We start from the raw sequence: 15311 nt of genomic DNA on the forward strand, positions 1-15311 counted from the left end.
GCCTGCACCTTAGAGGCTGCTGCCCTATATACATAGACATGGAATCACTAGTCACTTTAATAATGGAACACTAGTAACTTTAATAATGTTTACATACTGCTTTACTCATTTCATATGGATACTGTATTCTACTCTACTGTATTTGAGTCAATGCCACTCCGATATTACTCGTCCTAATATTTATATATTAAAATAAAATGTTATTTGTCATATGTGCCAAATACAACAGGTAAATGCTTACTTACAAGCCCTTAATCAACAATGAAGTTTTAAGAAAAATACAAAAAAATAAGAAATAAAGTAACAAGTAATTAAAGAGCAGCAGGAAAATAACAATAGCGAGGCTATATACAGGGGTTACCGGTACAGAGTAGGAAAAGGCACCGCTTAGTCGAGGTGATTGAGGTAATATATACATGTGAGTTATTAAAGGGACTTAAGCATAGATAATAACAGAGAATAGCAGCAGCGTAAAAGAGGGGGGCAATGCAAGTAGTCTGGGTAGCCATTTGATTAGATGAACAATAGTCTTATGGCTTGGGGGTAGAAGCAGTTTAGAAGCCTCTTGGACCTAGATTTGTCGCTCTGGTACCGCTTGCCATGAGGTAGCAGAGAGAACAGTCTATGACTAGGGTGGCTGAGTCTTTGACAATTTTTAGGCACTTCCTCTTACACCGCCTGGTATAGAGGTCCTGGATGGCAGGACGCTTGGCCCCAGTGATGTACTGGGCCGTACACACTACCCTCTGTAGTGCCTTGCGGTCGGAGGCCGAGCAGTTGCCATACCGGGCAGTGATGCAACCAGTTGGAATGCTCTTGATGGTGCAGCTGTAGAACCTTTTGAGGATCTGAGGACCCATGCCAAATCTTTTCAGTCTCCTGAGGCAGAATAGGTTTTGTCGTGACATCTTCACGACTGTCTTGGTGTGCTTGGACCATGTTAGTTTGTTGTTGGTGATGTGGACACCAAGGAACTTGAAGCTCTCAACCTGCTCCACTACAGCCCCGTCGATGAGAATGGGGGCTCGCTCAGTCCTCCTTTTCCTGTCGTTCACAATCACCTCCTTTGTCTTGATCACATTGAGGGAGAGGTTGTTGTCTTGGCACCACACGGCCAGCATCTTCCCTATATGCTGTCTTGTCGTTGTTGGTGATCCGGCCTACAACTGTTGTGTCATCGGCAAACTTAATGATGGCGTGCGAGTTGTGCCTGGCCGTGCATTCATGAGTGAATGGGGAGTACAGGAGGTGACTGAGCACGCAACCCTGAGGGACCCCCGTGTTAAGGATCAGCGTGGCGGATGTGTTATTACCTACCCTTACCACCTGGGGCGGCCTGTCAGGAAGTCCAGGATCCAGTTGCAGCGGGAGGTGTTTAGTCCCAGGGTCCTTAGCTTAGTGATGAGCTTAGAGGGCACTATGGTGTTGAACCCTGAGCTGTAGTCAATGAATAGCATTCCCACATAAGTGTTCCTTTAGTCCAGGTGTGAAAGGGCAGTTTGGAGTGCATTTGGGATTGCATCATCTGTGGATCTGTTGGGGCGGTATGCAAATTGGAGTGGGTCTATGGTTTCTGGAATAATGGTGATGATGTGAGCCATGACCAGCCTTTCAAAGTACTTCATGGCTAAAGACTTGAGTGCTTACAGGTCAGTCGTCATTTATGCAGGTTACCTTACTGTTCTTGGGCACAGGGACTGTGGTGGTCTGTTTGAAATATGTTGGTATTACAGACTCAGACAGGGAGAGGTTGAAAATGTCAGTGAAAACACTTGCCAGTTGGTCAGCGCATGCTCGGAGTACACATCCTTGTAATCTGTCTGGCCCTGCAGCCTTGTAAATGTTGACCTGTTTAAAGGTCTTACTCACATTGGCTGTGGAGAGCATGATCACACAGTCGTCCAGAACAGTTGGTGCTGTCATGCATGTTTCAGTTTTACTTGCTTCGAAGCGAGCAAAGAAGTAATTTAGCTCGTCTGGTAGGCTCGTGTCACTGGGCATCTCTCGGCTTTGCTTCCCTTTGTAGTCTGTAATAGTTTGCAAGCCCTGCCACATCCAACGAGCATGGAAGCCGGTGTAGTATGATTAGATTTTAGTCCTGTATTGACGCTTTGCCTGTTTGATGGTTCGTCGGAGGGCATAGTGGGATTTCTTATAAGCTTCCGGGTTAGAGTCCCGCTCCTTAAAAGCGGCAGCTATACCCTTTAGCTCAGTACGGATGTTGCCTGTAATCCATGGCTTCTGGTTGGGGTATGTACGTACAGTCACTGTGGGGACGACGTCATCAATGCACTTATTGATGAAGCCAGTGACTGATGTGGTGCACTCCTCAATGCCATCGGAAGAATCCCGAAATATATTCTAGATTGTGCTAGATAAAGAGTCCTGTAGCTTAGCATCTGCTTCATCTGACCACTTTCTTATTGATCACTGGTGCTTCCTGCTTTAGTTTTTGCTTGTAAGCAGGTATCAGGAGGATAGAATTATGGTCAGATTTGCCAAATGGAGTTCGAGAGAGAACTTTGTATGCATCTATGTATGTGAAGTAAAGGTGCACATTTAACATGCTGATAGAAATGAGGTAAAACGGATTTAAGTTACCCTGCATTAAAGTCCTCAGCCACTAGGAGCGCCGCCTCTGGATGAGCATTTCCCTGTTTGCTTATGGCGGTATACAGCTCATTGAGTGCGGTCTTAGTGCCAGCTTCGGTCTGTGGTGGTATGTAGACAGCTACGAAAAATACAGCTGAAAACTCTCTTGGTAAATAGTGTGGTCTACTGCTTATCATGAGATACTCTACCTCAAGCAATCAAAACCTCAAGACTTCCTTGCTGTTCTATCCTGCCGATGCAGTGTATAACCCGCCAGCTGTATGTTATTCATGTCGTCGTTCAACCACCGCTCTGTGAAACATAATATATTACAGTTTTTATGCCCCGTTGGTGTGATATACATGCTTTTAGCTCATCCAATTTATTTCCCAGCGATTGCACGTTGGCCAGTAGTACGGATGGCAAGGGCAGATTAACCACTCGTCGGTGGATCCTTACAAGGTACCCCGATCTCTTTCCGTGATATCTTTTCCATCTCTTCGGGGATGAGGGCCTGTTTTGGTGTCCAGAGTAAATCCCTCTCGTCCGACTCATTAAAGACAAATTCTTCGTACAGTCTAAGTTGAGTAATTGCTGTTCTGATTTTCAGAAGTTCTTTTCGGTCATAAGAGACAGTAGCAGCAACATTATGTACAAAATAAGATACAAAAAATGCGAAAAAAGAAAAATAGCACGGTTGGTTAAGAGCTCATGAAACGGCAGCCATCCTCTCCGGCGACATCTTCTTAATTCCATTATTTTCCATTATGTTATTTCTTTCTTTTATTTATTTATTCCATTATTTTACTTTTAGATTTGTTGTGAATTGTACTGTTGGAGCTAGGAACACAAGCATTTCACTACATACACAATAACATCTGCTAAATATGTGTATGTGACCAATGCAATTTGATTTGATTTTATATGCCCTCCAAAGAAGGTCGGTGGACCAAGCTTCAAAGGTCAGTTTAGGAAGGCAGAGGTGGTGTTTGCTCGATTGCATTTAGAACATTGTACATTGAACTAGTCATTACATCTGGTTGGAAAGCATGTGAATGGTTGGTGTCTGGAGTGTATGGTCGATGAAACGGTGGAACGTGTGTTATATTGTTGTAAGTATGTTGAAGAGAAGGAAAGATTGAAGTGTAGGGTCATTGAGGTTGAACGGGGTTGGGGGGGGGTTGGAAGGGATTTATGGGGATGGGGGAGGGTCTATTAGAAGTTAATAGGGGTATTTTATATTTTCTTAGAAGTACTGAGTTAGGTAAGAGGATTTAGAAATGTTGTAAACCGTGATTGACCACACACTCCAGCACAGTAGGTGGCGGCATGCACCTTTAACATTGGTTTGCGGACTGCCATTATATCATAGAAGAAGAAGTGGTTTCCATAGCTAGGGCTGACAGTGAGGACTTGTAAGAGCAGAATCAACAACTTCTGCATATTAAAAACAGTTGCTTTTTCAGAAGGTGTAAAGTTCACAGTTCGCAATTGTTATGTACAGTAAATGCAAGATGAAAAGTACCAGTGGCCTAGCTTTGGCACCAAGTGAGAGCAGGTCCGCCGGAGCCATGGCCTAGTGACACACGATTGCGAGCCTTTTGGATAAAACAGGGGTAAATCCTGTATGGTAATGCGCCACTGTACAGTTTGGGACCCTGAACATTTTCAGATATGGAGCTATCGCAAAAAATACCTCCTTTCGGCCATGGTGGCCATTTTCCATTCCGCCATATCAAATAATGTTTGTTGCATCATATCTCATGAACCAAACATGAAAACTCAGAAAAGATGCCTACCCCTATTTTTTGATGGCCAAAAATTACAGTGATGCCATGCACAACATCAATCTGCCAAAACCGGGCAATGTCTTTTCGGTTATATCTGTAGAACCAACCATGATAACACAGAAAAGGTGATGTCTACACCAATGTTTTGATGGTCAGTGATTACAACAGTGCCATGTAAAACATCATAAACAGTTTAGATTTGTCACGCCTTGGTCTTAGTATTTTGTGTTTTCTTTAATTATTTGGTCAGGCCAGGGTGTGACATGGGTTATTGTGGTGTGTTTTTGTCTTAGGGGTTTTGTGGGGTGTCTACGTAGTCTATGGCTGCCTGAGGCGGTTCTCAGTCAGTCAGGTGATTATCGTTGTCTCTGATTGGGAGCCATATTTAGGCAGCCATATTCTGTGAGTGTTTTCGTGGGTGATTGTTCCAGTCTCTGTGTTAGTTGTCACCAGACAGGCTGTATAGGTTTTCGCATTCCGTTTGTTGTTTTTGTATTGTTCGTTTTCATCGTTATTAAAGATGTCTCGATTTAACCACGCTGCATTTTGGTCCGACTCTCCTTCGACGGAAGAAAGCCGTAACAAGATTATTATATAATGGTGAACCGATGTTTCTGACAACGCACACAACATATTATTTATGTAGCATAGTGAGCTATACAGTTGTCTACTGCTGTCGTCTTGCCTCTGGTTGTGAATGTGGATACTGTGTGACACTGTGTAAATTCATTTAACACAGGAAGGCCTTTGAAATTGTTTGGGCCCAGGGAATTGGAGTTTTCATGGGCACATACAGTGCTTTCAAAAAGTGTTCACACCTCTTGACTTTTTCCACATTTTGATGTGTTACAAAGTGGGATTATAATTGATTTAATTGTAATTTTTTGTCAATGATCTATACAAAATGTAATGTCAAAGTGAAAGAAAAAGTACATATTTTTTAATTAATGGGATATAAAACACTATATCTTGATTAGATAAATATTATACATGTTAGAATTACCTTTGGCAGAAATTACAGCTGAGAGTCTTTCTACACACCTGAATTGTACAATATTTGCCAATTATTCTTTAAAACATTTGTCAAGCTGTGTCAAGTTCGCTGTTGATCATTACGAGATTCAAGTCTTGCTATAGATTGTCAAGCTAATTTAAGTCAAAACTGTAACTAGGCCACTCAGGAACATTCAATGTTGTCTTGGTAAACAACTCCAGTATATATTTGGCCTTGTGTTTTAGGTTATTGTCCTGCTGAAAGGTGAATTTGTCTCCCAGTGTCTGTTGGAAAGCAGACTGAACTAGGTTTTCCTCTAGGATTTTGTCTGTGCTAAGCTCTATTCCATTTATTTGTATCCTAAAAAAAACTCCCTAGTCTTTTCCGATGACAAGCATACCCATAACATGATGCAACCACCACCATTCTTGAAAATATTAAGAGTGGTACTCAGAGATGTCTTATCGCATATTTTGGAATATTTAAATTCTGTAGAGACTTCCTTCTTTTCACTCTATCATTTATGTTGGTATTGTAGAGTAACTACAATGTTGTTGATCTATCCTCAGTTATCTCCTATCACAGCCATTAAACTTGAACTGTTTTAAAATCACCATTGGCCTCATGGTGAAATCCCAGAGTGGTTTTCTTCCTCTCCAGCAACTGATTTAGGAATGGCATCTGTATCTTTGTAGTGACTGGGTGTATTGATAAAAGTGTAAAATTAATAACTGCACCATGCTCAAAGGGATATTCAATGTCTGCCAACTACCCAACTGCCAATAGGTGCTGTTCTTTGCGAACAATAGGAAAACCTCCCTGGTCTTTGGTTGAATCTGTGCTTGAAATTCACTGCTTGATTTAGGGACCTTACATATAATTGTATGTGTGGAGTACAGAGATGGGGTAATCATTTAAAAATCACATTAAACACTATTATTGCATACAGAGTGAGTCCATGCAACTTATTATGTGACTTGTTAAGCACAGTTTAACTCCTAACTTATTATGGCTTGCATAACACAATTATTGAATACTTATTGACTAAAGACATTTTAGCTTTTCATTTTGTATTAATTTGTAAACATTTCTGAAAACATAATTACACTTTAACATTATGGGTTATTGAGAGTAGATCAGTGACAAAAAATAATACATTTTAAATTCAGTCTCTAACAACAAAATGTGGAAAAAGTAAAGGGGTTTGAATTCTTTCTGAAGCCATGAAATGTACCTCAAGTGCTTGTCGGTCCCAAATGGCACCCACCACTCCTCAAATTATATTTCAGAAGAGAACATTTCCATTTTGGAGTACTTCACAATTCTCCTATATGCACGCACAACATCAGAAACGTCTCCAGGTGGCCATTTTGCTATTACACCATAATCGGACAATGTATTTTGTGTTATATCTGCTGAACCAAAAATGATAACACAGAAATGATGTCTACCCCCATGTTTTGATGGTCCATTATTAAAATGGTACCACGTACAACACCAAAAGCAGTTCAGATTTTTATATAATGGTGGACTGCCAAGGTAAACAATTTGAAGAAATCCAATGAAATCACAGTTTCTGACAACATACGCAAAATAATTGGATCACAGAATTTGTGGCCAATGCAACCAGGAATGTCTCGCTAAGCAGACTCAACAGACTCAACAGACCAGCCAGGGTTTGGGGAGTCAATGGGAGAAGTGAAAATGTCTTCCTTAAATAAGGATTAGCTCTTTTTTTCCCCAATTTTCTCTTAAAATGAGATACCCAAATCTAACTGCCTGTGGCTCAGGCCCTGAAGCCTTGGTACCATTTGAAAGAAAACACTTTGATGTTTATGGAAATGTGAAAGGAATGTGGTAGAATATAACACAATAGATATGGTAAAAGGTAATACAAAGAAAAAAACAACTGTTCTTTTGTATTTTTTTTGTGCCATCATATTTGAAATGCAAGAGAAAGGCCATAATGTATTATTCCAGCCCAGGTGCAATTAAGATTTTGGACACTAAATGGCATCAGTGTATGTGTAAAGTTTTAGACTGATCCAATGAACCATTCCATTTCTGTTCAAAATGTTGTATCAAGACTGCCCAAATGTGCCTAATTTGTTTATTAATAACTTTTCATGTTCAAAATTGTGCACTCTCCTCAAACAATAGCATGTTATTCTTTCACTGTAATAGCTACTGTAAATTGGACAGTGCAGTTAGATTAACAAGAATTGAAGCTTTCTGTCAATATCAGATGTGTCTATGTCCTGCGAAATGTTCTTGTTACTTACAACCTCATGCTAATCGCATTAGTCTATGTTAGCTTAACCAAGGGACACTGATCCCGAAAAAGTTTTAAGTGAAAAACTCAGGACAGGACAGGCAGAGCAGTGACTGTATGCAAGCGCGATAGTCCATATCTCCAATCGTCTTTGCGATGTTGTGTTTCAATAAATGGATGAATTGGTCTAATTTAACCCTTAGCTACCTCTTCCAATTCAAATGAGCTAAAGAAAACTTTTTATTGTTTTGTGTGACTACAGCACCAGCAATAAAACGCATAAATAGAAACACGTTTTAATCGAGCGTCAGTGGACAGGCGGATGCCTGCCCGGCTTCGGTTGGGTCTGGGTCATTATATTTCAAAACAATGCATTCTAAAATAAATCACACACACTCCTCGCCTTTGGTGAGTTCGCCTTTGGTGAGTTTAGGCCATTAAAGGCACAACCTAGATTCAAGCCAATGTCGCAAGCAGCTAAACATGTCATTACTACAACCTCGTGAAATTGACAAACTGACACACTTTCATTTACGCCAAAAACCACTTTATATCAAAGGAGTGCCTTTTATTTGACGGCCTGCACATGCGCAGTCCGGCAGGACAGGACTGTTACGCATTTTGGTACACCATAAGTACATTAATTTCCGATTGAACGCTGCATTTGCCTTGCAGCATTGCGTTGCAGAGGTAGTTGCAGGGTGTTTTGTGTGGTGCATATGTTGGATTTATCGAACGTATGCGCCAAACTGTATACATAGAGGGCTTGAAAGAAATGGTAGCAGAAGGTGAATATTGAACTTTGTTGCACACACATCCAGATGATGTTGCGTAATATTTTGCGCAATGATGCTATGGGTGTGATCAAGGCATGAGACCTGATTACGTGTTTATCGCCTACAAGCGAGATCAGGGATTTCTATTGGAGAAGCAGTTTCTGAACCTCTTCATGTATATTCTCTTTGGCAGTACACTTTCTACGTGTGTCCCTGTTCAGTCTGCAGTGAGACACAGGTCACTTTCCTATCTTTTTCCTTATTACCATCGAATGGATCATGACCAAAACCACAAACCCAGTGGTACTGTGGTAAGAAAAAGTATGTGCATCCCTTGGAAATACCTGGATTTCTGCATAAATTGGTCATACAATTTGATCTGATCTTCATCTAGGTCATAACAATAGACAAACACAGTCGGCTTAAACGAATAACACACAAACAATTGTATGTTTTCATGTTTTTATTGAACACACCGTGTAAACATTCACAGTGCAGGGTTGGAAAAGTATGTGAACCCTTGTATTTAATAACTGGTTGACCCTCCCTTGGCAGCAATAACCTCAACCAAACATTTTCTGTAGTTGCGGATCAGACCTGCACAACGGTCAGGAGGAATTTTGGACCATTCCTATTTACAAAACTGTTTCAGTTCAGCAATATTATTGGGATGTCTGGTGTGAACTGCTCTCTGGAGGTCATGCCACAGCATCTCAATTGGGTTGAGGTCAGGACTCTGACTGGGCCACTCCAGAAGGCGTATTTTCTTCTGTTGAAGCCATTCTGTTGTTGATTTACTTCTGTGTTTTGGGTCATTGTCCTGTTGCATCACCCAACTTCGGTTGAGATTCAATTGGCGGACAGATAGCATAGCAGATAGCAGATAACATTCTCCTGCAAAATGTCTTGATAAACTTGGGAATTCACTTTTCTGTCAAGCTGTCCACGACCTGAGGCAGCAAAGCAGCCCCAAACCATGATGCTCCCTCCACCATACTTTACAGTTGGGATGAGGTTTTGATGTTGGTGTGCTGTGCCTTTTTTTCTCCACACATAGTGTTGTGTGTTCCTTCCAAACAACTCAACTGTAGTTTCATCTGTCCATAGAATATTTTGAAACATCCAGGTGCACTTTTTCAAACTTCAGACGTGCAGCACTGTTTTTTTTGGACAGCAGTGGCTTATTCCATCGTGTCCTCCCATGAACACCATTCTTGTTTAGTGCTTGATATATAGTAGACTCGTCAACAGAGATGTTAGCATGTTCCAGAGATTTCTGTAAGTCTTTAGCTGACACTAGGATTCTTCGTTAACCTCATTGAGCATTCTGCCCTGTGCTCTTGCAGTCATCTTTGCAGGACAGCCACTCCTAGGGAGTGTAGCAACAGTGCTGAACTTTCTCCATTTATAGACAATTTGTCTGACCGTGGACTGATGAGCATCAAGGCTTTTAGAGATATTTTTGTAACCCTTTCCAACTTTGTGCAAGTCAACAATTCTTAATCTTAGGTCTTCTGAGATCTCTTTTGTTCGTGGCATGGTTTACATCAGGCAATGCTTCTTGTGAATAGCAAACTCAAATTTTGTGAGTGTTTTTTATAGGGCAAGGCAGCTCTAACCAACATCTCCAATCTCGTCCCATTGATTGGACTCCAGGTTAGCTGACTCCCAACTCCAATTAGCTTTTGGAGAAGTACTTTTTTGGAGAAGGGCCTAGGGGTTCACATACTTTTTCTAACCTACACTGTGAATGTTTAAAATATGTATTCAGTATAGACAGGAAAAATACAATGTGTGTGTTATTAGTTTAAGCACACTATGTTTGTCTGTTGTTGCGACTTAGATGAAGATCAGATCAAATTTGATGACCAATTTATGCAGAAATCCAGGTAATTCCAAAAGGGTTCACATACTTTTTCTTGTCACTGTATTCTCCCCAGCTGTAAGATCTCTAGGCAACGGCATTGTGCATTTTCCCAACACTGAGCAGAACAGCATCAAAACAAATATCCACCTATAACACAACAGCAATGTCAAATCTGTTCTCTTGTATGATTTGGAGTGTTGCTGGCCAATTGAGGTAGTATGTATATGAATGTATAGTTAGTGTGACTATGTGACTATGCATATATGATAAAAAGAGTAGCAGCAGCGTAAAAAGAGGGGTTGGGGGGCACGGCACACAATGCAAATAGTCCGGGTAGTCATTTGATTACCTGTTCAGGAGTCTCATGGCTTGGGGGTAAAAACGTTTTGTCCCAGACTTGGCACTCTGGTACCGCGTGCCATGCGGTAGTAGAGAGAACAGTCTACGACTGGGGTGGCTGGGGTCTCTGACAATTTTTAGGGCCTTCCTCTGACACTGCCTGGTGTAGAGGTCCTGGATGGCAGGCAGCTTAGCCCCAGTGATGTACTGGGCCGTACACACTACCCTCTGTAGTGCCTTGCGGTCAGAGGCAGAGCAATTGCCGTACCAGGCAGTGATGCAACCAGTCTGGATGTAACACTCTCAATGCTGCAGCTGTAGAACCTTTTGAGGATCTCAGGACCCATGCCCATCAAGAGACTATGACTCCAATGGCTTAGCCACAATGTCACACAGAAGGCCCAGATATAGACTCATCACAAATGGATGAAGTCGATCTTTGCCGGCATATGTGGACTCTCTGGCTAGAGGGTCTTGTACACTCTGATCTACTACGACCCTGATAGTCATCCATGCCTTGAATCTTGGTGACATACTGTATACTAGACCATACTATCTTGCCTATATTGACCATTTGTCTGGCCTAGATGGTCATATGCACTCCAACCTTCTACTCGGTACAGCTAAAAGAGGTTCCGTCCATCTTTTCTTTGTTTCTCCTTTGCTGCTGCTGCTGCTTGCTCTTTGGGGGTTTAAGCTGGGTTGTTGTTAAGGACTCCATGACAATCGTTGTGAAAAGGGCTATAAAAATAACATTTGTATTCATTGATTTTGATGTGCTGCACCAATGCATCATTTGTGGAAGGATTTTCTCCTTTTCTGTTCCTATCTTCATGATCTCAAAATGAGCTTGATTGATGTTGTCTAGACTGTTACTACAATCATAAACGAGAATTGTGAATTGCTCCAAAATGGAAATGTTCTCTTCTGAAATATAATTTGAGGATTGGTGAGTGGCATTTGGCACCCACAAGCCCTTGAGGTACACTGTATGTGCCCATGATATCACCAAGTCCCTGGGTCCAGACAATTTCAAAGGCCTTTCTGTGTTCCATGAATTTACAGTGTCATGTCACACAGTCTCTACATTCACGGCCAGGGGAAAGACAACAGCAGTAGACTGTATAGCACGTAAATAATAATCGGAACTGTTTATGATGTTGTACATGGCACCGTTGTAATCATTGACCATCAAAACGTAGACATGACATTTTCTATGTTATAATGTTTGGTTCAGGAGATATGATGCAAAATACATTATTTGGTAAGGGTGGAAAATGTGTAGTTTCTTTTGCGATGACTCCATATTTGAAAATGGGCCCCAAACTGTGCAAGTGTAACAAGTTTCATGATTTAATGAAAAAGTTTACATGTTTACATGTTGGACTATATAGTAGTAAGATAGGAGACAAGCAAATGAATGTAGGCCCTACACAGAAACTGTCCTACTAGGCCTACTGTATCGGGGCCTCTCAGTGCATGATCGAGTAGGCCTAACAAAGCAATAGAAATCGTTTGAACTGTATTGATCACTTTCAAATCAGAGGTTCAATTGGGATGTTGTTGGTTGTATCGGACTCACTGTAGCCAAAATGGTTTACTTTTCCATGATCATTTATGTGAAACATACGGCCCACAGATCAGATCCAGCCCACAGATCGGATCCGGCCCACTAAGGGGTCCAATATATTCAATATACTTTATTAGAATGACTAAAACTAAACTGTGTAGGAATGATAATGGACCTACATTTAAACAGTTTCTTGACTGTGTCCAGCTCGCTAATAATCATCCCAAAAAAATAAATATAGACAGTCGGGGAGTATTGAAAATTCCATAAACGATGGATAGAGCACAACAGTTTCCAAATTGTGACAGCGAGGAAATATAAAAAAACATTTCAGTGCGGCCCTTCGGACCTTGTGGAAGACCGAATGCGGTCCCCGTGGCAAAATTAGTTTGTGCTGTCTCCTATCTAGCACTGATTATATAATCAGCGTTATCCATGACATCTCAGGTTCTCTGGAGTATACCTGCGTCTGTGAGTCTGTTGTGTACAGTATGGGTATTTGAGAAAATTATCAGAATAAGCTTAGTCAAACAACATTAAATACAAATAACTGTAAAACTTTTTTTTTTTAACCCTTCAGTTGTTTCAACGTTAGACCTATTAAATGACATTAGACACATGGTACTTCAGGATGCTTTATATAGTTTATTAAATATTGCATAATACCGAAATCACAGCAGTAAATAGTGTTGTCTTCATTTTAATATTGACACTGAAACAGCACTGCAAAAAAAAAAAAAAGCAAACAAACAAAACCTGTTGCAGGTTGTGCATCTTGGCAAACTAAAGAAAAAAAAATATATATAGTATTGTCACACACCGGATAGGTGCAGTGAAATGTGTTGTTTTACAGGGTCAACCATAGTAGTACGGCACCGCTGGAGCAAATGAGGGTTAAGTGCCTTGATCATTAATAATATCTTTGAAGCAGTGTCACACTTTAGTCAAGGTACTGGTACAGTAGTGGTACCTAGTACATCTATTCTCCCATCAAGGACTACATCTAATGGTATAAACAATAGTAATATCCTTAAATATGACATATGGATACATTTCTGTGATCATCAATAAAAGCAAATGTAAATTAGGCACAATTTGTATCTGAAATAAGGCATTACGATCCTCACAAAAATGGCAGCGTAATGTTACTTCATATGCATCAAACTGTCTGTGCTAAATAACTCTTCACTCTGTGCTTTGCCCCCCAAAAATCATTCAGGTAAATAAGCTGGAACAACTGATAGAGCTTTATGTGACTTTTCCCATCACTTGGATTCCATACTTCTTTATTATACATATTTACAATCCTTATTGTGCCAGGCTGTTTAATGGTTTACATGTTAATTCAAGCTGAAAGCACGGATCCTTTTTACATAATGTGTGTATACAGTACTCCACAATCATACATTCATACATCCTGCGATGTTTCATGGAGCACATTATCACATCAACATTCTACACTGACTTGTAAAGGCTATCATACGATAGCACAAGAAGAGCGATTGCTTGTTGCCAAAGTCTATCATACAGCCAGTTTGACATGGAACAGACCTTTCCTTATTAAATTGTCCCTGGATCTTATAAGCTTTGTTTTGACTTTGGATGTCTGTGTTGGAGAAGGGTAATATCTATAGTGCAAGTGCTAGCATGGGGGAACCACATAATTAAATAGAACACATTGTGTTATACTGTAGCTCTATGTGGTAAACAGCTCACATCGGAGTCATAATACAACCACCACTCAGGTTATCCTTCAGAAACATAAGTTATGGCAGTTATGTACAGCAGACCAAGGGTAAATGTAAGAAACACTACTTACAAACAAATGAATGGCCATACAGTCGGACCACATTAGGCTGCTGAGGGGATGACGGCTCATAATAATGGTTGGAATGGAATAAATGGACTGGTATTAAACACATGAGAACCATATGTTTGATGTGTTCGATACGACTCCATTGATTCCGTTCCAGCCATTACTACAGCCCCTCCTTCCCAATTAAGTTACCGCCTGTGAGTAGAACACCTTCTCTATGCTTCACTGTTGCCGCAAATACTTCTTGATAGTCATATGAATGATTTAGAGACAAACTCAGCACAATGTAACTGGTTTGGTAAAGAACAACAGTCACACAAGACTATTCTCATCAATATTGGATGTTGGCTATAAAAAAGCTAGGGATAAACGATGTTGGATGTTTGAGTGTTGTATCGTCTCATGTCAATGACAAACATTGTAACAGCTTGACAGAATGAAGCGTTCTATTCCTTTCAAGTACAACAGACAAATTAGTAAACAGGCAGAGCTGTACTTCATTGTAGAATAAATATCACACAAGGTAACATGATAGGGGGTAGCCACTTAATAACTCCAGACCATGTCCCAATTTGGTCAATGCTAATCATCACTGCACTACTGTAGCTAACTTCATCAAGTGGATAAATAAAGATATGTAACATATAAATAATCTTAATCAGTATCACTCCAGGAACTAGATTAGTATTACTACTGTAAAAAAGGTAATAATACTAGTTAGATGTTGATAGTCTTACTGATATACTCTAATTTCAATTATACTGCCTAGTGAACCTAGACTGTCACTCATGACATTTAGGATTCCGCTGAAGAACACATAGCAGTTAGTCATAAAGAGGAAGAATTTGATATGACTAAGTTAAGAGAGAAGAAAGTAAGAGCTGCCACAACATAAGGCATCCTTTTTTTCAATCTACAAAGTTTTCAGAATATTCAGTATTCTGACATGGTGCATGCCTTTTACCAGTTTACAAATCTGATGAAGCTTTGAAATTGGGGACCTCTGTCCTCACAGGAAGACTGCTTCGATGCTTTGATATCCGATTTCAAAGCAATCTTCCTCAAGGGAGTAGTCCAGCTCAAAGATAATTAGTCATGTTTCTCTTGTTGTGCCTAGACCTCAAAATAATGATGGCACTAACCTTTTTAATGTGAAGAAAATTACATGTCGGATAAAATAAAAAAATGATTTGTCGCTAAACTTTCCAATGTTTTTTTATTGTTGTTAGTCAAATTAATTATGCAAGAAATGGCGGTGGAAATACCTTTTAATAAGAAAATATTGATATAATATC

The 15311-nt window shown here is 40.3% G+C and overlaps 1 protein-coding gene across 1 annotated transcript in view; it reads right to left on the reverse strand.

Annotated features, from left to right (window-relative positions):
* LOC112249749 (PDZ and LIM domain protein 1) overlaps positions 1 to 15311 on the reverse strand; it is a 29673-nt gene that overhangs the window by 14065 nt on the left and 297 nt on the right. The window lies entirely within an intron of this gene.

Source organism: Oncorhynchus tshawytscha, linkage group LG01, assembly GCF_018296145.1.
Source record: "Oncorhynchus tshawytscha isolate Ot180627B linkage group LG01, Otsh_v2.0, whole genome shotgun sequence".
Classification (NCBI taxonomy): domain Eukaryota; kingdom Metazoa; phylum Chordata; class Actinopteri; order Salmoniformes; family Salmonidae; genus Oncorhynchus; species Oncorhynchus tshawytscha.